Here is a 25,320-nt window from a genome sequence, read left to right on the forward strand (position 1 = left end):
TCAGCCTTATTGTCTTACACGGGATGTGATGCTTGTACGTTGGTATCTGCAGCTAAAGTACGACTGTTATTTTTAGTGCAGGGACATGTTCTTTCTCATTCACGCCTTTTTTTTCTTTAATTTATGTGAGCACAAATTGTTTGTCTTCCTGCTTTGGGCAGGAGTAATTCCATCGTGTGTCCAATAGAAGTTGGTGTATTACAGTGCAGGAAATTTTGGTTTATTAAATCCACTTACATATTAAATATTTATAATGATGTAATTATCAATAGTTATTAATTTATTAAGATTAATATTTAATTGAATGTCATAATAATTAAACTAACAATAATGTGTTAGCTATTCTATGATCAATCTGCCGACACTTAAACTTGCTGCTGGTTGATCTCTCTTTTAGTACATTGAAACTAACCTTTGTAGGATTAATTGGTAGGGAAGAAATGGGTGTTCCGTTGCTTAGCCCATGACTTTGCACACGTACGCATGCCGCCTCTCCTTCTGGTTCCACCCTTTCCATTTTATTACATATAAGCAACTCCACATATGAAGTATTAAATAAAAAAATTTAAAAATACATGGTGCTGTGGCTTCTACTGTTTTCTGCAATGGTAACCGTTCAGACCGCTATCAGATGAGTAGCTCAGAAAGCCTGCTTCTTTTGGTTCCGTTTTTGAAAATACAGATTAGAGAAAACAAGTAATCTTAAGAAGTAGAGTAGATACTGCAATGATCTGTAGAAATATGGCTACTGGAAGCGTAGTTGGAAGTAGTATTGGAATTAGGCGTATTAGAGGATAATATTCTTTGGCATTGAACATGTCAGTAGACTTTTGGCAAAGTTGTGTGCCTGTTTGTCAGCACATTTTTACTGAGTATTGATTGTGATTTATACAATGCAATTTGGTCACAAAAAGGTTATCAATACTACCAAGTACACATAGTTCTCAATATTAAAAATACTAATATTCTGAAACTGCATTCTCTTGGTTCTTATTATATTGAGCTAAAAGCCTTGGCAGAACTATTTCTAGAAAATTCACATTACAGATTTTCAGATACGGACATGCTTGTTCTTCTCTTACAGCTCTCTTTAATGACAAACACTACTTGGAAATGGCTTAATTGGATTGTCTGCTTAATAGCATTAGGATTGTTGTGCTGGTTTAGCTGAGCTCTAATGGTCCTTTGCTGGTTAAGAGATCAGTAAAACGGCAAAATGGAAAGAGAGAATTCAGCTGTTAGCACTCTGAGGAGCAGACTCTTTTCTGCTACTCCAAAAAAAAAAAAAAAAAAGATTTTACCTACATTAAAGGTATTACCTATAGAGTTTGACTAAATTTAGTCTGAATGCTTTATTGTTCCTTTCTAACGGGTTCAGCGACTGTACGTGTCTCAGCTTCTGGGCAGCCCTGTGGTTTGGCACAGAGTAGTGCCAGCACACACAAGATGTTTTTGGTTCTGTTTGCAGTCTTAGTCCTACAGCTCTAAAAAGGGGTCTCTGACAGTTACAGACCCCTGGGAAGTGAGAAAATTAACTTCTTGTTGCTCTTTGACACTTCTTAACAAGTAATTTCTGGAAATACAGATTTTGTGAAATTTGGTATTCCAAGTGCTCTAAGTCCTCACATCTTGAGAGAAGAATCGACAAAAAGAAATTAATAGCGAAGTTTCACATTAGAGCGAAAGATTAAATGAAAGCGGTAGGCCAGGGTATATGGACGTTTGTTTTATTGAGCAAAAGACTCCAGGTTAAGTTCGTGTGGGTGGTTGTTTCGTTTAATATTTTTTCCTGGCTCTCAAGAAATTGTAGCAAGTTATTTGAGAAGTCTGGTTTCCCATTAGCTCTGTGTACAGAGAAGACTTCATTGGTCATGCGCTTTAATATGATTAGAGAAGACTACAAGGGATGATAAAATACTCTTTTGTTAGAAGTATGTAATACATTGTTAACAAAATTTCAAGAAGCAGATGGCTAATTAGGTAGTTTGGTGATGCTGAGCTGATCATATGTTCTAGCTCTAAATAAAAATGCAACAAAACTTCATTTGAATATTTTAAACAGACTTATGTAATGTTTTCTAGTTAGTATTAAGTAAAGCAAGTACTGTTGGGATTGTCCATATTATAATGGGAAAAGACAAAATTAGTATTCTGCTTCCTATTACATTGCCTTTACCTGGTGGTGACTGTGATTCTGTTTCTTGAGGCAACACAAACTGAGTGGGGTATTGTGGTTATCACTTCAGTTGGTACAATTTTTCAAAACCACATAAAAAATGAAATTAGGAAAATACTAAATATACATGGAAAACTTAGTTATTTTTAATAACGTTTCTATGTGATGAAATTCTAAGGCATTATATCATTAGAATGACTTAATTTTGTATGGTGTCTTTCCAGCTGTATATCTAGTTGTTTTCACAGTTAAATACAGGAAAAAAGAAAATACTACAAGAAAACTATGAATAAAAATACTTACTTAAACTAGTTAGGGAGGGGGGAAAAATGGAGATTACAAAAGTGATTGAAATTCTGTTTTGAAAGTAAAGTGAACTTGAGACGCTTCACTATGGAAATGTAGGAAAGACAGTTCTTTCCCAACAGTGAGGCTGTTGTGGGAAAGGTGAAGATACAGTCGTGTAGGAGATGTGTGTAAAAGGGAAGAAAGAAAGAAAATCCAGTCAGATATATCGGGAAAAGGATTATACTTCATTTAAAAGTAATGAAGGGCAGCTTTGTAACTGGATCTGGGAACGGAGAAGACATTCAACTGCTCATAAGCTTGCTCTTCTGAAGAATTTTGTTTCCAGAAACTGATCATATTGTACCATATATGACTGTTTGGATTAAACGCTAGTGTATTTGTCAAACAAGTGAAACTGAGAACACTTCCTACACAGTGTCATGTAGCACATATGTAGTTCTTTTTGGAGGCCAGAATTTGGAAACATTTTTCTCATCTATGTAGTGTGCAGAAATCAGCAAGTTTTTCTCCTCCCTCTCCCCTCCCTCGTTTTCCTGATAGTGTCTTTTCTTAGTCTCAGGCTCGATAAGCTAAATGAAAGTGTTGATTTGCATTGTTTCCAGTCTGTGCAAAGGCAAAAATATAAAATACTTCGTGCTATCTCTGTGGTTTTTAGGTTTCTGCAGAGTTTTTAAGGCTTTTACAAGATTAATTAAATTTTAAACTTCTAAAATGACCTCAGAGCAAAACCAAGTTGCTGCGTACTTGCAATCCAGTTACTTGTCTGCTTCTCTACAGAAGATTTTCTAAGTTCCAGTCTCAAAAGAACAGAACGCTGTTGGCAGACAAATTAGTGCCATGTTAACGTTTTGTTTTTATTTGAAGTAATCTATCTAGGCAGGGTCAGGAGTGTTATTTGCAATAACCTTTCAGCCTTGCTTTGTGGTGCCAGATGACTAAACATGGCTGTTGCCATAACGTACAGTGTGGCATGGCTCTTCTGAATGATAGGAGAGGAGGAGGAGAAGATATTTGCCTATCTCTTTTAATTGATTTCCTCTGTCCTTCTCCAACAAGCTGTCAAATTTGAATGTTTGCCCCAGTTTTCTTTGTCGTATGTGGAGATAGTGGGTTGGTTGTTCAAAGCTGGCAGGAATCAGCAGATATTCTGCCAGTAAGGAGAATTCAAATGTGATAGATATCTTAGAATACTGGGGGAAGCTGTAGTGAATTGCATTTACAGGGCTGTCACCACCAAAGTACCTGAAAAAAAAACCCCAAAACTGAAGAACGTGTTTTCCCATATGGAACTTTTTGCAATGTTGTTCCTTGTAAATTTTGAGCCATTGGTTCTGTAGCTCTTTCTACTTCAGTTTTAGTTCTCCAATTCATTGACTTCGACTTTATTTTTTATTTTTTTTTAGCTATCATCTAGGAATAATCGAAGTAAATTCCCTTACCATTTGAAGAGTGTATCCTAACTGTATCCTGATTTTATATGAACTCAATGCTGGTATTTTTGCACCAAAGAACAGATTGGAGTTAGAGGAGTAACGTGAGTCCATACAAAGTACACAAGATTGGCTCAGTACTCATTCCTGTTTGCTCCTGCTACCTTGGAAACAAAGGATGGCATGACAACAAAAGCAATTCAGGAAGAAAGGTTAAACCTCACAAACATTCGTAATGTGTTCTTATGGGGAAACACTTTCTTATTATTTCAGAATGGAGTTTCAAGTTTTAGCGTATGTAAGAATTGTCTGTTTGTTTGAACCTCATCTTTGATTGAAACCAAGACCGATACTTTGAAAATATAAAGATGTCACTTTAATGTAATAACACTTTATAAATTTAAAATTTTTAGGAACAAAAGAAAAATGTCTTAGGTCTATCTGCAGCTAAAAATAACTTTTAGTCTAAAGTGTTCAAGTTTTTTTTTAGAGAAATTTTTGGTCAAAGGTTTCCTAAAAACATGCCAAGAGTGTTTCTCCTGTGGATGGAATTAAAGGTAGGGACCATAAAAAGTTGGGTTTGTGTGTCTGGCAGTGCTCTTAGCTAAGTTGCTAGAATTGTTTTTAGCTCTGTAGCTCAGTGTGGTAGAGCCGCGTATCCCATGGCTTGTGCATCATCTCATGAAAGGTTCAGGATTTTGTCTTGTTCCTTCTGGTCCTTCTTCAATGTCCTGATGGGTCTTTTAACTGAAGATGTATCATACTACCCTGCCCATGAGCAGCACCGTTAATGTTCTCCTAAGTGTGAATTTTGTTTTTAATTATTTTATTTTTTTACTTATACTGCTCCCTATTTTGTTTTTCCAATCTCTCTTCTGCAATTGTGTCTGTGTCTTGATTTCTCTAATAACACAACTCAGCCAGGATGAGGATATTAAAGCCCAATGTCAAAACATGTCAAAAATAGTATGCTTGAGCTCACATTCAAAATGAGTTATCTGTAGAAGGGTAACAACATAAGTTTTTTGAAAACAGTGTAATTTTAAACATTTCTTTTCATAAGAAGCTTACTTACATAGGTGTGAGTTCTCAAATTCATTAATACTATGTTTTGCTGTTTAGTTAGGTTGTTCAAAAGCTATGCCAAGAAAGAAAGAAAGAAGGTATTTCTTTTTCAAATAAACACTTCTGGTGTAGTTTGAAGGTCTCTTTATTCATGCTGAGGCAGCAGCGAGGTGAACAAATAGTGTTTGCTTCCCTTTTCAGTTCATCTTCAAGAAGGGCTTTTCTTACTTGGTTAGACTCTTTCAGTTCAGTCACCTAGCAACTTCTAAGGGCCTTTGATTCAAACATTAATCTCTAAATGCAAAACCAGTAAGAAAACAAGGGTTCTCAGAAAAGCTAAACTGAAAAACTGTGAGTCTTGAAGTTAGCTGCTTCAACTCGGCAACAAGCCATTAGAATTATACTTCAATTCTTTTTCCAAAGAGGACAATAATCTTTAAGATTTTTTTAAAGCCACTTGCAAGTTACCATGCCATTAAACGTAGTTTGGGAAACATGCAGATGTTATGTTATGTCTCTCCATATGTCCACATTTTTCCTGAATTAAGATAATCTGATACTGAAATAAATGTTTAAACTTCAAGCCCAAACTAAATAAATTTCCAGCAAGAATTTAAATATTTGTACTGTCTTTTACATTTTCAGAAACACTTGTGTTAGTTTGATTCCAATTTTAACAACCACATCTTCATACTCAAACAAGCTTTTCTGCAACTGTCAGGAAGAAATTTTCCTTTTTCTTGCCACACAACAGTGAGGTACTATAATTCAGCAGATAACAAAATGTATTACAAGTTAGTTTTAGCGGACCTCAACCTATATTTAGAAAAATATATGGAGAGGAATGATAGGACACAGAATGTCGAAATTTAAAGAAAAAAGGTAAGAATTATTGTGGTACATAGAATCTATCTTGGAACTGTCACATGCTGCATTCCACCAGGATTTGTTAATTTTAAAAATCAGAATGAGCATCCCTTGGACAGTACTGTCAGTAATTGTTTTTAAAAACACAGTAATTTGTGTATCCTGTCCATTTGTCCATATTTCAGAACACCTGAGTGTTACTTCTCTGAAGTATTATAATATGTGTAATAGAAAGTAGCATTTATTATCTGCTTAGTATCAATTTGAAACTTTGAATTGCTAAAGAAAACGAGACAAAATTTTATTAACTCATCCAGTTTGCATCAAGGCGTTTCTCGTGTAAGAGGCTCCCAGTGCAAGAAGCTTTTATTTGTCTTTCGTGGTTGTACCTGTCACAGCAACTTGGCACATTGTACTGAGCTAGTGATGAAAGTGGCATGCCGCTGGAGTCTGTCTGCTCAACTCAGCAGAAATGTCCATTGCTTCAAATGCTTCTTTGTTGTTTTAAAATTAAATCTGCATGTATAGTCTTCTGTACTGCATAATTGTTAACTATATGTTTTTCTTCTACTGCCAATGCTACAAAACATCACAATTTGGAGAGATGACAGTAGTTTCATCCCCTTACCTAGCAAAATTCACTTATGTTTTAGAAATACCTCGTTAATTTTCTCTGTAAAGTGATGACTTTGTGGCCAGAAGTAAGAAAATGCTTAAAATGTCCCCCAGTAAAGCTCTTCATGATTGTCTATGTTCCCTACGAAACACCAAAGTGTTCTATGTATTAATGAAAGGGCAGAAATCTCAAAAGAGTCGTTTCAGCCTGTTCTCCCCAATACTGAACAACATCACACCATAAAAATCCTTTAGTTATTTTGATCTCGTCGTAGGTCCTTCTTTTCTCATTGAAGTGTTTGAAACATTCAAACATTTTGTGTTTGTGATACAACTTCCTTAACATGATGTTTAGATCAAGTTTATTACTGGAAAGAATACGATACCATGCTTATGATAATATGAAATGTTCATTGAGCCATCTACAGTGGGAACTGGAGACTAGTTAAAAAGGGGAAAAATTAGTTATATCCCCATATTTTACCAAAAAACCCTTTCTTTGGCATGCATTCCTTCACAATGTTCACCGTTATAATTGGTCTGTTAAAATGCTTTAAAATAAATATTTTAGGGTATAAACCAAGAATCCCTTGAAAACTTCTTTACTATGTAGCACCTAGAATCGGGCTGTAGCACTTGCTGCTTACAGACTTCCTGCCACCTGCCATTTAACTGAAATGGATGAAAATTCTGCATCCAGATAGCTCCGTAGCAGGATACAGCTGTCCGCAAGAGTCTTTATTGAATTGTGTTGCATGACAAGATTTAGACTGGCACATTAAAGCGATCCGCATCAACTCCCTCAGAAACCACAAGGAAATTTTCTTGTGTTTCACTTACAGACTTTTAGTTTGTTTATATTTTCCCTGGATCGTTCTTAAGACTGAATTATTACAGCAGAAAATTAAGTTCAGAGTTTATCCTAACAGTTTCAGGATTCAGTTTAGGAGGCAGATGCTGGTCAGCAGATAAGCAAATTACCCAAACAATATAGATACAGTCTTAATGTAGAACCTCCTCTGGTATAATCCTTCTGCAGATACTGATGTGAAGGGAGCTGCGATCAGCCACACTAAGAAGGAATTTACTGCCTTAATATTTAACACATTTTGGAGAACATGGTAAGGGAAAAAATATAAACGTGAAGAGCCAAAGGATCATAGTAGTCATATTTTTCCAGGAAATCATTCAAAGTAGTGTGAAAGAGTATTATTCATTATGGGACTCGGGTGAAGGAAAACATACAACTGTATATTCTGCAGTAAAACTCTTTTTCAGGCTGTCAAAGGCCATGAATGAACATTCATACTTTCAATGAACATGTTGTCCCTGAAGACAGTCATGTTTTGAGCAGAATAAAAATAGTAGTTGAAAGAATGGAAAAGAGTATGAAGTGTATTAAATAAAGGAACAAAAATTTCATTTTTACAAAGCATGGTTTATTTCACGTTTTTATTATAACACAGCTTTGGCATGTTGATTTGTTGCATTTTCTGTGTGCCTGTACGTGGGTCCGTAACGTCTTAAAATGCCATCGCTGGATCAAAGGTCTGGAGAATATTTTGGCAGCAAAGTCACTCTGCTCCCACGAAGAAAGCACAGAGGCAGGACAACTACTGCTCTGAATTTCTGCGCCTTAAATTGAGGTGGGCTGTCTATCCATGCTGGATGACACAGGTTACTTCTTCTCTGTTTTGCCTAGACATGGCAACAGTGAAGTGAAGTCCTCATGCTTTATTTTAGTTTGGAAACCTAGCAGTCTTTCTAAGAGCAATTTTCAATTACTGTTTCTATTGGGCATTACACAGAGAAGGGTTTGGAATAAGAGGTTACAAACGTTACAAACTGATGATCTCTTTTGTATAAAACCCTATTATTCAAATTGGAAGTTCCAGAAAGATAAAAGTACAGTGTACATTATGCCTCTTTATTACGTTCTTGATAGAAATGATACATTAATAGTTTAAATGATTAAAACAAAATTTCATTAGCAGGAAGTAATCAGTGAAATGCATCCTCACTTAAATCTGCTAAAGCTACTAATACTTTTTGGCTTTTAGTGCTCACTGACGCAGCGGTGTAAATTTGATGCGGCATGCAGTCCAAAAGCTTCTTAAGCTCTTTTAATCTTAAAATCATGAAATGATGCATCTACCCGATGTGTTGCTTCATTTGAGGGATGGTTTCCTTGCTACAAATGAAGACCCATCACGTGAACACAGATTTTTTTTTTTTTTTTTTCCACCTCGAGATTCAAATTTTTTACCAGTTAATCTAAAAATTGCATTGCTAATCTTTGTAGTGACTGGCTACATCTAGGCATTTCGTGAGTCACACAGAGAGGAAAATATGTTAATTCTCCACCAGGAAAATGATAATAGCAGAAGTTATACCACAACCTCTGACTCAATTTTATTTTCATCTCGTCATTTCTATGCAAAGCATGCTGTGAGAGTACAGACTGGTTTGTAAACTTGTAAATTTACAGGCAATTTGTAAAGCTGGACACATCTGAAAATCATTAAACTTTTTCGTAACATGAAAATGGTAAATGCTGACAAAAACGTACACGTAAATGGAAATTCTTATCTTATCCGTTCTGACCTAGTATATTTTAAAAGGTAATAAGATTCTTAGGTAGCAGCCACTACCTTGTCTAGCAGCCAAGAGCCAAAAAATCTGAAGTCCTGAAAACAAACAACACTGAAGTGGCCAGAGGCTTCCTGTGGATCATATTAAGCCTGTGATAAGTGCTCCACGTAACTCAGACCTCAGAGAACATGGAGCATAACTGCTTTTCATTAAATTCAGTGATGTCAGTTAGAAAACTTAATGACAAAGGTTGCAGCCAGGAGAAGTTTGAGTATATTTTCCCCATCAGCTTGAAAAGAGGCAATTAAGACATCTTCTAGGTCAATGAATGAGTCTAGACACACTAATAGCCACTAGGGAATTTGTATCTATTCTTCCAGCTTGCATGATATGTCCAGAAATTGGTCCAAAAAGGGAAGGAATGAACTGAAAATGATGAAAGTCAATGTGCTCTATTTATAGGGGACTTTGGTTTGACTGTCCTTACACACATGCTGCTTGGCTCTAAATGAGCTTTCTGCTGCGTTTTCTGTATATAGAGTGAGACATAAAAGTTGACATGATCAAATGCCTGAGCACTCACTGTGTAGAAGGAGGGCAGCACTTAGACACCTGAATAAAGATAAAACAGTTTTTAACCTGAAATCCCTGGGAAAGAAATCTTCAGTAAGTGTCCTACTAATGGAAACCAGAAGGCAGGAGGCAACGCATTAGTTCTCCTTTGGTCACACCAGCACAGGGAATTCTCATCATTTGATGGGGTGTGCTCAGGGACGAGCCAGATGCACCAGCTTCAGCCAAGCAGCAGTTGCTGGCTCTAAGCACAATGCATACACAGATTATCCTATTAATTTAAACCTTATTTTACTTTAGCCAACATATAGGATGAGATTAATCCATTCACATTTAAATGCCAACGCTGTAAATTTTAAACTCTGAGAGATGTCTTGAATGCCTTTGTAGCCTATGGAGAGAGAAATGGACTCTCCTCAGATGCGATTAATCTCATCCTAAAGTATTTTTTTAAAAGAGTAGTATCCATCTTTTCTAATGGGGGACTTCTCCACACGATGCAGGCAATTTACATCAGGATGTGATGAAGCACTTCTTTTAACAGAAGTGCCTGCTTCCCTCCATTGATTATAAAGCAATGAACTCAAACCGATATGATATCTATAAATGTCTAAACACATAGATGAGATAAATCCCAGTGGTGTTCATTTGTAAATCTGGAATAATCGGGAAACCCGAGACAATCCCCCCTCCTGCTGTAAGTTGTTGAATCATAATGCTTCAGTCAGGAAGGATAAAATTTTTGTTTACAAAGGAAAGTCAACTGTAAACCAGGAGAGAAACCAAGTCACGTGTCGCCCGGCGAAAGTGAGGACCTGGATTTCTGTTTTAACAGTAGTGGCCATCAGCTTAACAGGTAGGAGAGCTCTGCTGACTCCGTATCCGGAGGCAGTCAGGAGGGCGTTAACATGAATGTATTAACACGAATGTAAGCATTATGCCCAGGAAGCCGTCACATGAACATAAATGCTTTTTCCTCTTAAAGCAAAACAGACTTTGTTGTGAATTCCTCGCTAACAGAATGATAGACGTGTAGAGCATTACTGGAAGTAGAAGTAAATGGGCAAAGTGTGCCCGAGAGGAGAGTCATTCACTGGAAAGGCTGAAAGCCTTTTGAGTATGCTGAGGTTTTAATAATTCTTGTATCAAATTGAATAACTACCCTGAAGTAGGAATAATTTTCCACATTAAAATGATGGCATGGGGTTTCTTTTTTTTTTTTCTTCTTTTACCATAGGCCGTTTTTAAAACCATTTAACAAAGCCTCACATGTAAGATCCTGAAACGAAGAGGCTGACATAAAGCATGGCAGGGCAATTTGTATTGTACAAAAGCTCCTGAAAACAAGCTAAAATATGGATCACTGTAAATCATAACAGCATGTGCCAGCTGCTGTCAAAACACCACAAGCATAATGGAAGTTCAACAGGTTTTGGTTGCTTCTTACTCCAAAACATTGAGCTAATTAATGCAAAAAATGGACTGTTACAAAGTTGAACTCTTACTTAGGTTGGTTTTTTTTTATTTTTTTTATTTCTATTTGGCTTACATTGAATGACTAATTTATAAGTGATAGAAAGTGTAAAGAGCCAGTATTTTGATCCTTAGAGGTCTGGCTCTTTCTGTGAAAAGCGTTGTTTTCTTTTTAGCAAGCATTCTAGTGAATTCACAGTACCTTATTTGTCCCCAATCAATAGCCAGCAGCCTCCTTTTTTGCCTCTCTGTAAGGTTTGGTGATTCACTGTCTCTTTCGAAAGGAGTAAAACCACAGCAAATGGAGTCTTATTTCAGAAGACCGTTAGTCTAATCAGTATTCATCAATATTCTTCAATATTCCTTATGTTCAATGTGTTTTGTATTTATCAAATCTGTTAATAGCATCACCGAGTGTATTTGCTGATGCAGCTGTGTTTAACAGTATAGCTGAAGGGTAATCCTCCTTTTTGGGAAGGATTTTGGGCACAGTAACTTCTTGATGCAGTATTCGAGGATCGAGGGCAACTCCTAGGTCCGTGCAGTGATGGTTTTTCAGTGAGCAGCCGTGTTCTCCTCTGCGTTGCAATAACCAGTTGAGTATGTGCAATGTGCTGTGGAAAGGCTTTCCTTAGTCTGCGAAATGTTATGAATGTCTGTTGGGATGAAGGTTTTTCTGCAGCCCACATAAGAACTTGAAGTGGTTACAAACATCTTGCCAGTAAAACAGCTTATTTTGTTTTGTCTGGTGACAGTGAAAGTGGAATTATGGAAGAACTAAAGGAGAGCTGAATAACAAATTCAGCCAGAATTTCTTAGTAGTGTACTATGTTCTTATTAGGTAAAGTATTTTAAAAAAAAAAAAAAAAAAAAAAAAGCCCAGAGATTTGCATATTCCTTTAATGGGTTATTTTGAGCTTCCATTGAAGCAGATACACTTTTAGCAGATTGACTTAAATGCCAGTTGGGTAATAGAGCAAGAAGAAAAGCCATAATCTTTTTCTTTAGAGCAGAGTGTCATTTAAAGCTGAAATATGACTAATTACCACAATTGAACTTGTGAAACCCCTTACATTTGTTAATAGACTTACTGTGTTAATGTGTCTGTGAATGGATGTAAAATCCAAACTAAAAAAGTCCTTTGTGTACTTTAAAGACATACGATCTTTTGTTTTCTCTCACAAATAAAAATGCATGAAATACCAGTTTACACCATGTAACAGTAGTTTAAAAGAAAAGTTCATAATTTTTTGTGGCATTTCTACAAATCTTAAAACAATAGAAATAGTATCTTTTTTAAAAAAATAATGTTTTACAGAAATATGAAGGTTCTGTAATAAGAATGAGATTCCATTATGCAACAGGGAAATTAACTATGAATTCTTGTTTGCAGCAATACCTGGTGTTACTGTTATTATTAGCAGTAGTGTTAGCTGTTGCTTAGCAGAAGTACATCTGAGAAGAAAATCTAAAAAACCCTTAGTGGTACTGTAAGGCAGTACACAGAATGAAACAAATATAAAAGCACTGAAATAAAGAAACCAGGGCTCTATCTTCAGCAGCTTCAATGCTCATTGTCAGCAGTGCACATTTTTAAAATAATAGAACACATTTTTTCTGTTCCTTTTTTTTGTTACTCAGCTTCTATTTGTTCCAAATTCTGAGTCACTTTCATAAATCTGTTTATAACGATTTTCAGAACAAATACATCCATTGGTTTTTCAGTTGGAGAAATTCTCACCAATCACATCTAATATAACTCAGGCAGCCTCTGCATTTTCTTCCTAGAATTTAACAATTGATATTTCAAAGCACAATTTTAGGCTTTAGAGATATATAATGTTAAAATAAAGGAGGAGCAGATGGGTAGGGAAATAGGACAAAACCTGAAACAGAGGTTTTCCTGTCTGATCTCTGTCGTGAAGATGCTGAGCCCTTCTTGGTGAAGGCTATGGTGCTGTTCACAGCCCAGGTCAACTGCTCCAAGTCAGAATGAGTCTGGAGCTGTGGTTCTTGTGGTTCTGGCTAATGGCCCACCAGTCTTTCCTTGTGCAGTGACTTGGGTTTTTTTGCTGCATCAGCATATAAGCATCAGTAATACGCCAGTGCGGGAGTCCGTGTGCCCATCTGCTCAGCCAAGAGTGCCAGCAAAAGGAAGGGGCTGGTCCAGGGCAGGAATGGGCCGCCAGGGAGTACCAGAAGCGTTTCTTTAAGCAGTGGTGCTGGTTTACGCCTGTGGGAAGTAGATGAGAAACTACAGATTAACGTTCCTTGCTTTAGTCGAGAATTTGACAGGTTGAGGTTGTTTAGCTTGTTTTCTGCCCCTCGACCACAGCCAGCCTGTGTCATAGGACAACTCGTACTGCACCGAAACTGTAGACTTTAGTTGTTGTAGGTTTGCCCTTCAATTTGGAGGGATGTTTTTAGCCAGACTAGTGAAAAAACTATTTTCCAAAGAAGCTTTCTATGGACAGACTGTAGCTGGAGTGGTTTGTGACCTCTTTATATTCTCTCCCTCTCCCCAGCCTTTGCCTGAGACACAGTTTAGTCCCACTTTAACATTCTGCCCTGAATTTATCAATGGCATAATTGCAAATTAATCACGACAGCTTTAAAGCAAAGTTCCTGCCACACTGAAAATTCATGTTGCATCTGGGTATTAATGGCAGTTTTGATTTCTTATATAGTAGTTTCTTGATGTATGATACTATTCTGTATGTGAGATGCGCTTTTTCAAACTTTCGAGCCTGAAATTAGTTCTACATTTGTTATATCACTTCAGCATAATTCATGCAGAATTTGTCTGTTTGCATGCCAGTTGGAATCTACTGAGATTTGTTATTTTCCATCCGCTTCTGTAACAGTTTCACATTGTTTACAGAGAGAACGTGCAGTTTTATATAAATCACTTGCTTTCATACAGTTTTACTGCATTATTTTACTCAATTTTTGCAGGATTTAAGCACCCTGCAGTGTGCAGCATTAAAAGGCATAAAATGATTGAAAATGAAAACTATTTTTGGCTGAAATAATGGAATATTCACCATCAGAAATATTAAACAGCATTTAAGAAGTGTGGGCGAGATGTAATGAATGAGCTACATTATGTAAAAAGGCATTATTCAGGCTATTGATTACAAGGACTGAAATCCAAACCTTGCAAGGGAAAAAGTGGCTTTTAAAAAATCTCGCTCCAAACTAGCTGAGGCCTAAGGAGAAACATTGCCAAGTACAGGCTTAATCCATTAGAATTTAGGTGTTCAACGGGCAATATTGAGTGTCTGACTTACGCGACTCGGGAAGTAGGAGATGCATAAACATAGACTGTAGCACTGGGGAAACTATTTTAGGGAGGTAACTTGCCACAGACTTTCAGGATGGTGTACTCTGGTCAATAAACCTGGAGCTTTTGGCATCGGTTCTCAGTTTTCACCGTTTCCCCTCATCGTTGTATGGGCTTCATTGCACAACAAAGAAATCTTATCCTGTCAAAGCACTTTAATTTTGATATCCACCTCTTTTCTCTATATGGGCTGATGGGAACTACTCACCCGTACTGTCTGCACGCGTTCCTGTGCCGTGGTTGTACATATATCCTCGCATTCGTGGTTGTGCGCTTGCCACGCGTGGACGCGCGCGGTTTCGTTCTCGTACCAGCGTGGTTTGGAAATGTGGGACCGGATTGCAGCCAACTGCTGTGCTCTGCTGCCCGGCAGAACGCAGATCCGTGTTTCATGCAGTATGTATCTAGTGACTAACTGCTCCCAGATGTCATCTCGGGGCTGGGTGCCAGACTGAGTGTCTGTGTTTTGTTGGTTGGGGTTTTTTTTCTCCCCCCCCGACTTTGACTCACTGGAGTGCTAGGGGAGCGCTACAGTTGAGCAGAGTCTAATGACACATTTCTGACCTATACTTAATTCTTCCTGGGGAAAAATAAAATAGGTCCATTTTAACTTATCCAGATGCATAGCGGGGTGATTTATACAATGCATCTAGCAATAACTCTTGGAATGGACCGATCCACTAGTGCTTGTATCAGTTGTGGAATAATAACGCATCCCAGGTATCCATAAGTGCATTATGGAGACTTTGTAAAAGACTAATTTCTAATGATGCGTATTATAAGAAGGCTGAATTGCTTTGTTGTGCTGTATATAAGAAGGAGGACAGTTAAGTCAGTGAGGGGAAAATGTTATTATTTACATCAGAAAAACTTTAAAGTTCGAAAGAAAGTGGTTTCAGCGCTTTCTTTTCAAGAAATATTCATAAAGGTTTTCTGTAATTTTTTCTTAACACACATAAAAGAGAGATTTCTTATTTTACCTATTACTAATCTCTGCTTTTAAAAACTGTCAACACAAAGCTCAAATTTTTGTTGTTGTTTTCCTTACCAAGTTATAGATTTGATGTGCAGTTACAAATGCTTTAATTTTTTCAGTTGCCTTTATCACTCTTCTAATGTGCTAATATGTCATACAGTAAGGCATTGAATAAAAATAGCCTGAAAAGACAGTAATGACAGAAATTAATTTGCTTTACTTTTGGACTGTAGAGCCTTTATGCATGTTCTGTGGTGAGTAGGAACGAGTTGTGATCTCTTCTTTTTGGGTTTTTTTTTGGCTTGAGTAATGGCTTACTGAATTCCAGCCCTTTAGTGCTGCTTGAAAATTCTTGGCCTGTTGTACGCAATATCCTCGGATGAATGTCAGCTAGTGCATCACTGACATTTGGGCCTCGTTTTTTACTTACAGTAATATATTGCTTTTAGTAAATACACGGGATAGGAAATAGTGTTTACCTTTCCCTATCACAAGAATGCTGCTCATTCTATCTGACCTAAACTAAGAAATGCTGTTTATATTGCTGCTTCAGTGAGCCAGGGAAAACGGCACAAATATGTCATGACCATACAGTGGAAAACGCTTGTGTACTATTTTCATGGTCAAGCTTCTATATGACTTAATAACAAGAACAGCCGTTATTCTTTCTAAGAACTAAGAATTCAAACATAGGCTAAATTTGGGGGAGCATTTTGAGGTAAAGATCACATGCTAGGAATGTTGGCTATGCTTGGAAAATGTTTTGAAATCTTTGTCAACCATCTAGACAAGCTGAAATCTTTGACTTAATCGTGCAAGATGGATTGAGTTTTAACATTCGTATAGGTTGTTATCACATGGTTGCTTTACCTGATGCAAATCTGGCATAAATCTAGGCTACCATCACCATCTTCTTGTTGTTCTATTTTTGTGCTACGTGAACTTTAATTTTCTGTGTATTGAGCTACCTCGGGGAACCGGTCCAGCTAAAACCTAACCTTGCCAAAAAAAATTGACTGCAGAAATGTTGAGCCCTAGAAACAAGCAGACAGGGCCACTGGTTTTGACAGCAATGTGCCATATGTCAAATTAAAGTGGTCACTTAAGCATGACTTCAGAAATCATCGCTCTGTCAGCTCTGCGTGCTGATGTGGTGTTTCCCAGAGAGTGCAGACGGTTGAGCTGGCAGAGCACTGGGAACCAAGATGTGTAAACTCAGAAGGGCTTCCCATGTAGGGCCTAGTGCTGAATTAGTAGACTGAGGGGTACAATTAGTTAAATTTTCCTGAATTCATGCTCAAAATTTGCCTTTACCTTTAAACGTTACATTGACTATATGGTGACAGATTCCGCTGCCTGTTGCCATACTAGTTTTCTTGCTGCAAATCTCCCATCTCAACAACTTCTTTGTTTTGAATTTTTTTCTTTAAATGTTTTACTGCAAATGTAAGTAACTCATTCATAATTAAATGCCACGTTTCCATGGTTTCATATTTTGTTATGTATGTACTACCTACCTCAGAGTCCACAGGTGTTTCCTATAAATACCACTTTTGCTATTTGGAGTGAATTACTGTAACTTATGTCATTCTCTCAACCATGTAATTTTGATAACTACCAAACCTAAGAAATTAATCTGCTTGTTATGAGTGAATAACGTACCCTTCAAACATACTGGGGGAAAAAAGTCTTTCATCTTTTGGCTGAGGGTGAATTTTACGAATTCTGTAATTGCTTTCTCTATGTGTTGTTGTACGTGTTGTCTTACATCAGCAATACATTTCTAAGTCTAATTGGCCTAATGTGGAGTTTTATTTTTTTGTGTGTGTTGCTTTTCTTCCTGAGAACTTGCAGTTACTTTGGGATGAAGCTATGTTTTCAGTGACTGATGAGTGGAGGAAAGCGATACTGAAGTTTCTAGCAGATGACCCTTTAATGAGATGGATGTAATCGGATAAGACTTGCAACAAACTTTGGGCATCTGTTGGGTAACGTGAAAATAATGAAGAGAAACAGCAATGGGAAAAAAATTTAAATTAAAAAAACCTCCTCAATTTCTTGATATCATGCTACTACTGAAACAGAATGGGTGGGTACGTCTAAAAACCCCAGCCTGAACTCTGGGAAAAGTGTCTGAAGTGATTATCAGTTGGTTTTATTAGTATCCCTCGTGTCTAGGAGGAGCGCTAAACTTTCTCTTTTTCCTCTGTAGCCGTATCTTTTGAACCTTTTTATTCTAAAATGCTTTTTGCTATTCAAGTCACGCTTTTGATAGGTTGAGAGAGGCAGAAAATAATTACTGCCATTAAAATAAAATATTTAAAAATCTGTTTTTTCTTGGAATGAAACTTGTGGAGGCCTCGGGGCAGCAATGGCAAGTGGCTGGTGGCTCTTTGATCGTGAAGTTGTAGCCATGCAAAACCCTGGAGAGAAAAGCAGGTGACAGCTTCGTTACCATAGACCAGCACGAGCTGCCGTTGTGTGACACTTTTTTCTGCCATGCCTCCCATTGCCTACATTTGCCTTTTGCCTCTTCTAGTGGGTCTCTGCGAAGGTACGTATGAAACCATCTGGTAATCATCTGTCAGATGGAATTCTTTAAAATAGAATAGCTGTAAACTGTAGAATTTTGTATTACAAAATTTCGAAGTGTGGTGTGTAACGGCACCGAAGGCCGTGCCACTGTCGCCGTGTACTGCTGCTGCCCGGCCTGGGTGGCTGCGGTTGGAGCCGGTTGGGGATGTTCCACCCGTCAGTAATATCTGCCCTCTTGTTAGTCAATCGGACAGTTATTTTCATGTAAATTATAAATTAACAGGACCACAAGGTTTATGTATTAATACCTATTTTGTGTTCAGGAAAAGAAAGCTACCAAATTAGAGATAATGTAAAATAAACTACCAAATCTGAATCTTAATAGTAATTACAATCCTGCACCAAATGGGAATGCCTGTGTATCTTCTTATTAAAGCTACTACATATGGCACTGCGAATACAGTAATACAATGAATACTGACAGTTTCATTATAGTCAAATGATTTGGTTTGGCGTCAGCAAGAGACTAAATAATGCCTTTCAAGGGTTATTTGTGCCGTTGGGGCACAAAATTTATAACTCTGATTTTTAATGCAGTCATTTTAGCACAGAAAATACCATAGAACAGGCTACAGAATTGATTAACTGGGCAAAGAGAAATGAGCTAATTGTTGCAGTTTAAAGTGCATTTAGATAGCAAGTTTAACTCTTTACATGGATAATCATTATCATTAAGCAATAGAAGGTGAGGGGTTTTGTGACAAGATTTAAGAAGTTTTATAAATGTCTTTTGATTTAGACCTTCCCCCTGCTGAAAGAAACTAGAAAGAGCGAATGAAATTGGACTGAAGAGAATGAAGTGTGTCTGGGCTGGTGTTTCTGTGGATCAAAATTATATAAATTTTTATATTGATTATATTAGATTTATATGATTCTATACTGTAATATGTCCAAATGGGTGTCACAGGAAGTTTATTTCTCATAGTTTGCTACTTGGGATCTGGCTCTGTTCTTGTTCCAAACAGCTTGTTCGGTGCCATCCTGGCCTCACTTCTTCCCATCCTGAAGAAAAATAAATACCGTCTTTTGGCAATGATGGAATTAGCGTGTGGATTGTGTTTACTGGCAAGTAAGGTTCATTGATTTTTGTTAGTATGTTACAAGGTTTCTCAAACGCTACTGAAAACCTAGACTTAAATTCAAAATACACTAAAATACTTAATGTTCAGCTCTTGGCATCCAGATCTGGCATTTCCCTTGTTATATTTGTGTCCATACAAATCATACTTAAAAGAAGGAAATGTTTTGGTGCACAGCCACCAGTAGCTCGATATCATTAAATTATGAAGTAAAGTGTTGAGAAAAACAAGTTATATGATTAGTACTTAAATATTCTAAAATATTTCTAAAAACCTCACGATAAACCCTTACGGACGTTTCATCAGTTTCCCGTGTCTCGAGCTGTGAGCGGGTGCGGACGTTACTGTGAAGCATGGCGCAGGCTGTGTTGAATTGACCATGGAGTTGATTTAATGTGAGATGAAAGATTAAGAAATCGCATAAGACTTTCAGACACTGGTCTTCAGTGTGTTGGGCATCTCCCGGCTGCAGGATAAAGCTTTCGGTGTGGTTGGCAGCGAGGAGCAGATCTGCTCGCGGCAGCTCCCAGGTCTGGGGCTTGGTGGACGGAGGCAGAAGGGGAAGAACGTGGCGTGTGACAGCGACTGGGCCTGTAAGAGCAAAGTGTCGTGATTGCCCTTAGTTTTAGAGAAGGTTCGCTCATTGAGGACCTCATGCTTTTTTTCATGCTGGATGACGCGACTGGGATTCAGCGAGCCCCTGTCTTGTAGCACTGGCAGAGGCAGTTACCATGATTTTCCAAAAGCTCTGAGCTGTCTGTTGGCATCTAGGATTCCAGCTGTATTACAAAACAAAATAAAACCCAACAGCTGCATTCTGGAGATTGGTTTCATCTTGTATCCTGTCATTTCATACAGTCTTAAAATATGTACAGCCTGTGCTGCTTTGTACCGCTCACTCACCTGGCCCTTAATTTTCACGTTAGGTAATACATCCAACTGAAGGCAGCTGCTTTATTCAAGACATCCCATTTCTGTGATTTGGGTCATCGCTGAATTCGTTGAAAAATCTGAAGAACTAATGTTCAGGGTTCACAAGAAACATTTGTGGGCTTTTGCATTGTGTTAGTTCTTTAATTGAAAGAGCTGTGCTGTTCCTGGCTGATGCGCTCGTACTCAGCCACAAAGCAGATTATGGCAGACACCTGGAGAGTCTTTGCTGGTGGCACACAACATGTTAAGATCGGCAGATTTTTAAACTAAAGTGAATTCAAACTACAGAAGTGATATAAAAAGTCTGTGATTGTGGGTCATCTTTTTTGCTGCTACAAGTTCTTGAAATAGCTATTCCAGCTCCGGTTTTGATAGATGACTTCTGGGTTATCATTCATTTATAAAATGGGACACCTCAAAGGAGAGAGATTAATAGCTTGTGAAATTTTAGCAAGGACTTTACATTGAAACAGTGATCTCCATCTTTTAGAAAGTACATAATTAACAAGTAGTTTGAAACAGTGTTGAATACTTTATATTACGTTAAATACTTTCAATATTTTGAAACTCTTCCTCAGTTTTGCAAACGTGGCACTACAGTTTTAGGGGGAAAAAACCCATATCATATACGTTCTTTTCTCTGTAATGAAAGGCAGAAATGACAAATCTGGTATAATCTACCTCTGAATATAGTATTCAGACAACTCTGAATATATTATGTGAGGTATTTTACTAAATCCAAACTGTTTTAAAAATGTGTTGCATACATAGTTGCAGGTATACATTTATAATTCTGTCCCACTATACTACCAGCTCTGCTGAGGCTGGTTGGGAAATGAAAATGTATCTGCGTTCTCTGCCGGGCACAGGGGCTGTATTTGCACACGGTTGTAGGTCTTGCAAAGCCAGCTTACCGGCGACATCCATCTGTTTTATACCTAGTGTAAAGGAGTTAATGACCTGAGTCGTTAAGACTGTCCAGGCGATCTGTATAATCCTTCCACACAAATAAGATACTGTTGCAGTTAACCATTACTTTCTCTTAAATTTTTAAGAATAAGTAGTAGAGGTCTGATTTCTGTCCTCCCCCCTGCTTTTTTAGCCTGACTGAACCTGGCAAGTTGAAAATCTGTGCAGCAAGGTCAGATGTATGAACCTGAGAGTACGCGAACCAGTTATTGACGGGTAGGCTTAGAGCATAGAAGTAGGCAGCAGTCCTAATTTATCAATATTGGTTTCATGTAATCTCTATACTTTGACTTCAAGGTAGGTTTTTGATGCTGCTTTGAGAAGGTAGTTCGAGGTTTGCAGAAACTGCAACGAAAATAAAGGTAAACCACGATGCAAGCAAGGTGTAGCACTACACAGGTTAGTGCCGTGAAGGTGCTGTGTGACCTCGTGGTGTTACAAAAGAGCTTTAAGGAGCTTAGTAACAGGTTAAGGTGATGGGGAGAGACGGTTGTTTTTCTCATTAACTGTGTTACCCTGGAACAGACTGTATCTCCCTGGGCCGTAGGCTGTTTTAGGGAGAAAGGTGTTGTAAATGCCAAGTGGAAAGACTGCATATAGCACTTGTGAGTGTTAGCCCGGGTGCTCTCTTGAGATAGCACTCTCTTCTAGATGGGGTGAAACAGTGGCAGAAAAGCTAGCTGATGTGTTATAAATTATATATGATGAAAAAGTTAGGGTAATGTAATTTTTAAAAATTCCCCATGGATTCAGCACACTAGTAACATTCAAAGGTAGCACTTCTTCGGACTTGTAGTTGGTTTATAGTCTACAGACTTGTTTATATTTAATGTAAAAGGGATTTTCATTATTTTTTTACAGGTTATAATATATTAGAAAAGCAGAAAGACGAATATTGCTGAATCCCATTTCTTAATTGTTACTCTTCTTGCTCTGGAAATATTCCTAGTAAATTTATTTAAACAGTACTGTGTATTTAAATAACAAAACCAGTACTGCTTATTTAAATAACAAATGTAGTTGGTATTTAAATGATTTGTCAATTTTGAAGTAGTACCCTGTTTCTGTTTAATGTAATTGCTATATTTAATCTTAGAAGGAGCTAATGCTTGCCATGTGACAGATTCATTCATTGCTTGGTGTCGTGCAGAAAACACAAGTCGGCCAGTAATATGGGCCCCTTGGGGAAATTCTGTGGCCTCATTGAAAATGCAAAGCACGTGAAACAGCAACATAAAAGTTATGCAGTGCTCCAAGCTACTGTAGAGGCCCGCAGAGTTTTCTGGTATATTCTGAGACTAATGCAGAGAGTGATTTCGTGCTTATTATACCTCTGTTGGAACTCCGTAGTCCCATTCAGAATCGATTCTTGTTCAGAACCCAAAAGCAGAAACTGAACAACAAATTCTGAGCGTACGCAGAGTACCCTGCGTGTTGCTGCCAGTCAGGCCTCTTCTGCCACTTCCTTTGAAAAATCAGTACTGGAAACCTAGAACAAATTATGTAGGCAAGAATATGAATACCTGTTGTTGGGCAACTAATTGTGTCATAACAGTGGAGCCACAGCTTTAAAGGTTGTTTAGATGGGAAGATAATACATGGTGTTTATGGTGGTTAAGATTTTATAAATTTACCATTTGAGTTGGGAGAATAGTCTTGACTATTACAAAAATGAGTCAAAAATGGCTTGAAAAAACCCCACTGATTTCTCTGTAGACGATATCGGGCAGTTCAGTTAGACTCTCTTAGAAATGTGTTCTCTCCGCTCTTCAGGTTTGCAGCTTAATTTGTTCTACTGAACAAATAAATACTGTGGTCTAGTAGAGGCATTCGTGTTTATTGGAAAGGCTCATCTGACCTGTTGTTTTTCGTCCAAAAGTGGGAGTATAAAAGTGATTTATTTTTTTAAATATCTGTTGTACTTTTCTAATAATTCTAAATTGTAAAGTTTATGACTTTTGTCTTGATATTTTTGCCCCTAGTTCTTTGGAATGCTTGTGGTTGCAGAGCTCTTCAGACTATGGCTAAATGATGTGTGGGTGACTGGGGCTCAGCAATGGCTTTTCTCCTTTATGGGTCAACTTAATAGAGAAGATTGGTTCTGTTATTTATTATTGTAATATTTCATTTCTGTCTCGCTAGTCTGTGTCATATATGAAAGTTACTAGTAACAGTATTTTTTAGCAGATAACTCTCAGCTGACAATATATCATGATAACCTTCGCACATCACATAATTTAGAAAACAGTTTGAAATTTACAGCAGTGCCTTGTAACTATGACTGATGACTATATACATATATATATAATTAATAACAACATGTTTTTCTGGGTACTGTGCACCGAGAAGTGTTAGATAGAATGAATTGCCCTCCATTATGTATCATAAATCTCACAAATCATGTAGTGCATCTTCTGCTTGTTTGCTTTGAGAACGCATTGAGTGTTCCTCACCACGTTCTTCCTTGTTCTCATCGTATCCATTTAGCATTTTCTGCTCTGGGTAGCTTTGCCGGGAGGATGGAGGGCGAGGGATCAGCCTGGAGATGCAGCGTGCCAGTGGAGAACTAGCAGTTAGTCTGTTTTTGCCGCACAAGGCCTGGTTTGTTCTCTCCCTTCCTCCCCGCGCCCCTCCCCGGGCTGCTGAGAGCGTGTTTATCTCCAGCAAGCCGGAGCTGGAAAGGGTGAAAGCTCACAACCATGTTATATATACCACAGATCAAAAGCATGCTGTCAAAACATGAAAATTCCTCAATAATTTTCTTTTTAATTTTAACTGTCAGCCTCGAGATGCCACTTTCTCTCGAGCTACTGTGCATAATGTGTGCCAGCTCGCTTCTACTTATACTCTTGTTAAAATGTAAAGCAACAAATTTCCTGGCAGTCTCTGCAAAGTAGTGTACTGTAACTTTCATTACAAGAAGGTGGTGAACATAATGTGACTTCTGAACAGCTGCATTAAGCGATGTGAAGTTATTAACATCTTTTCAAAACAAGTAACAAGTGAGAGGTTATTTTTCATCTCTATTCCTAAAAAATGGCATGTTATTTTAAGCAGATAACATTTTGTTTGCACTTTTCTGAACTGAGTAAATTTTTACATGAATTCTCTAGCTCAGTGTTGCTTTGTGAAATTAAGAAAACTTTAAAAACTAATGCTAAAATAAGCTCTAATGGCTGGATTTCAAGATGAAAATTTGGATTTTAAATTTTATGTATGGAAATGATGGCTGCACAAGGCATTTTAGTTCACCCTTGTCCTCTTACCTTTAGATATATGACTCCATAAGAGCTGCCTATTCCATTGTTTATTTTTATGCCAAACTATGTGGTTCTCATTTGAGTATTCCCAAAAGGTGAGGCAGGTCTGATGCTTCTGAATCGCTTACTGAGGGACCAAGTTCTTTGGAGATAGGGAACCCATTACAAATACAAATGGGAGACAAAGGAAAAAGAATTGAGACGGTCAGTGTTGAGGTGCACACAACAGGCAGTCTGTCAGTAGACTGAACAGAAAGGTTTTAAAAAGTTCGGTAGTCAACATTGATCGTTGAAGCCTTAGTAAGTGACTCTTTTTGAAGTGTGGCTTAAAGTCCGAAAGGACAAATGCTGTCTGGTTTGCTTGTTTTGGCAGCTGAATTGGAGTTTCCATTGTAGTGTGATTGGCATCGTTTTCATGGAAGTTCGTAGCTCAGGTTCAGGACCGTAGCGGGGGCTGGAGCAGAGCGCGGCACTGTCTTTCCTACGTATCGGTCTTGACACTTGTGATTTATCATATTAGAAACAAGGTGGACGTTATCTCCAGTCGAGTGAATTCCTTAACATGCTAGGAGAGGCTGTCAACTCACAGGTAGGATGTGACTACGGTATTTCATAAATATTGCCCAAAATAGATGCCCAAATATGCAGAGTTTTTGCGGTGTACACTCTTGCTGAATAAAGGCAGAGTTGGAGCAGCCGGTCTAAGATCCTAATTTGAACGGCAGGCATCGGTGAAGCAGCTCAGTTCTACAGCCTTTCCAGAGATATTTGTCAGACCTGTTGCATAGATTATTATGTTCTATTTTGCAACTGTGTGATGACTGCATACAAAAGTAATTAGTTAACTTTTTTGTTTTCTGAAGGATGTAACGAGATATTTTTTTTTTCATGTGATTTACTCCTGCAAACATAAATCAGCCTATTGTCTTCCAGAGTGGAAGGTTTGGAACCAAAAATACAATTTGGAAGTGAAACATTTTTCAGCTGCAAGTAATATTAATAGTAATTGCCACTTAGTGATCTTTCAGTTGGTAGAAACAAACCATCAAAATGATAATTGTAGGA

General features: G+C 37.7%; 1 protein-coding gene across 2 annotated transcripts in view; it reads left to right on the top strand.

Moving 5' to 3' along the window:
- The window catches only part of PRKCA (protein kinase C alpha), a 153,209-nt gene that overhangs the window by 32,987 nt on the left and 94,902 nt on the right, over positions 1 to 25,320 (top strand). The gene's annotated exons all lie outside the window — the stretch shown is intronic.

The sequence above is a fragment of the Rissa tridactyla genome, chromosome 15 (assembly GCF_028500815.1).
Source record: "Rissa tridactyla isolate bRisTri1 chromosome 15, bRisTri1.patW.cur.20221130, whole genome shotgun sequence".
In the NCBI taxonomy this organism is placed as follows: Eukaryota; Metazoa; Chordata; class Aves; order Charadriiformes; family Laridae; genus Rissa; species Rissa tridactyla.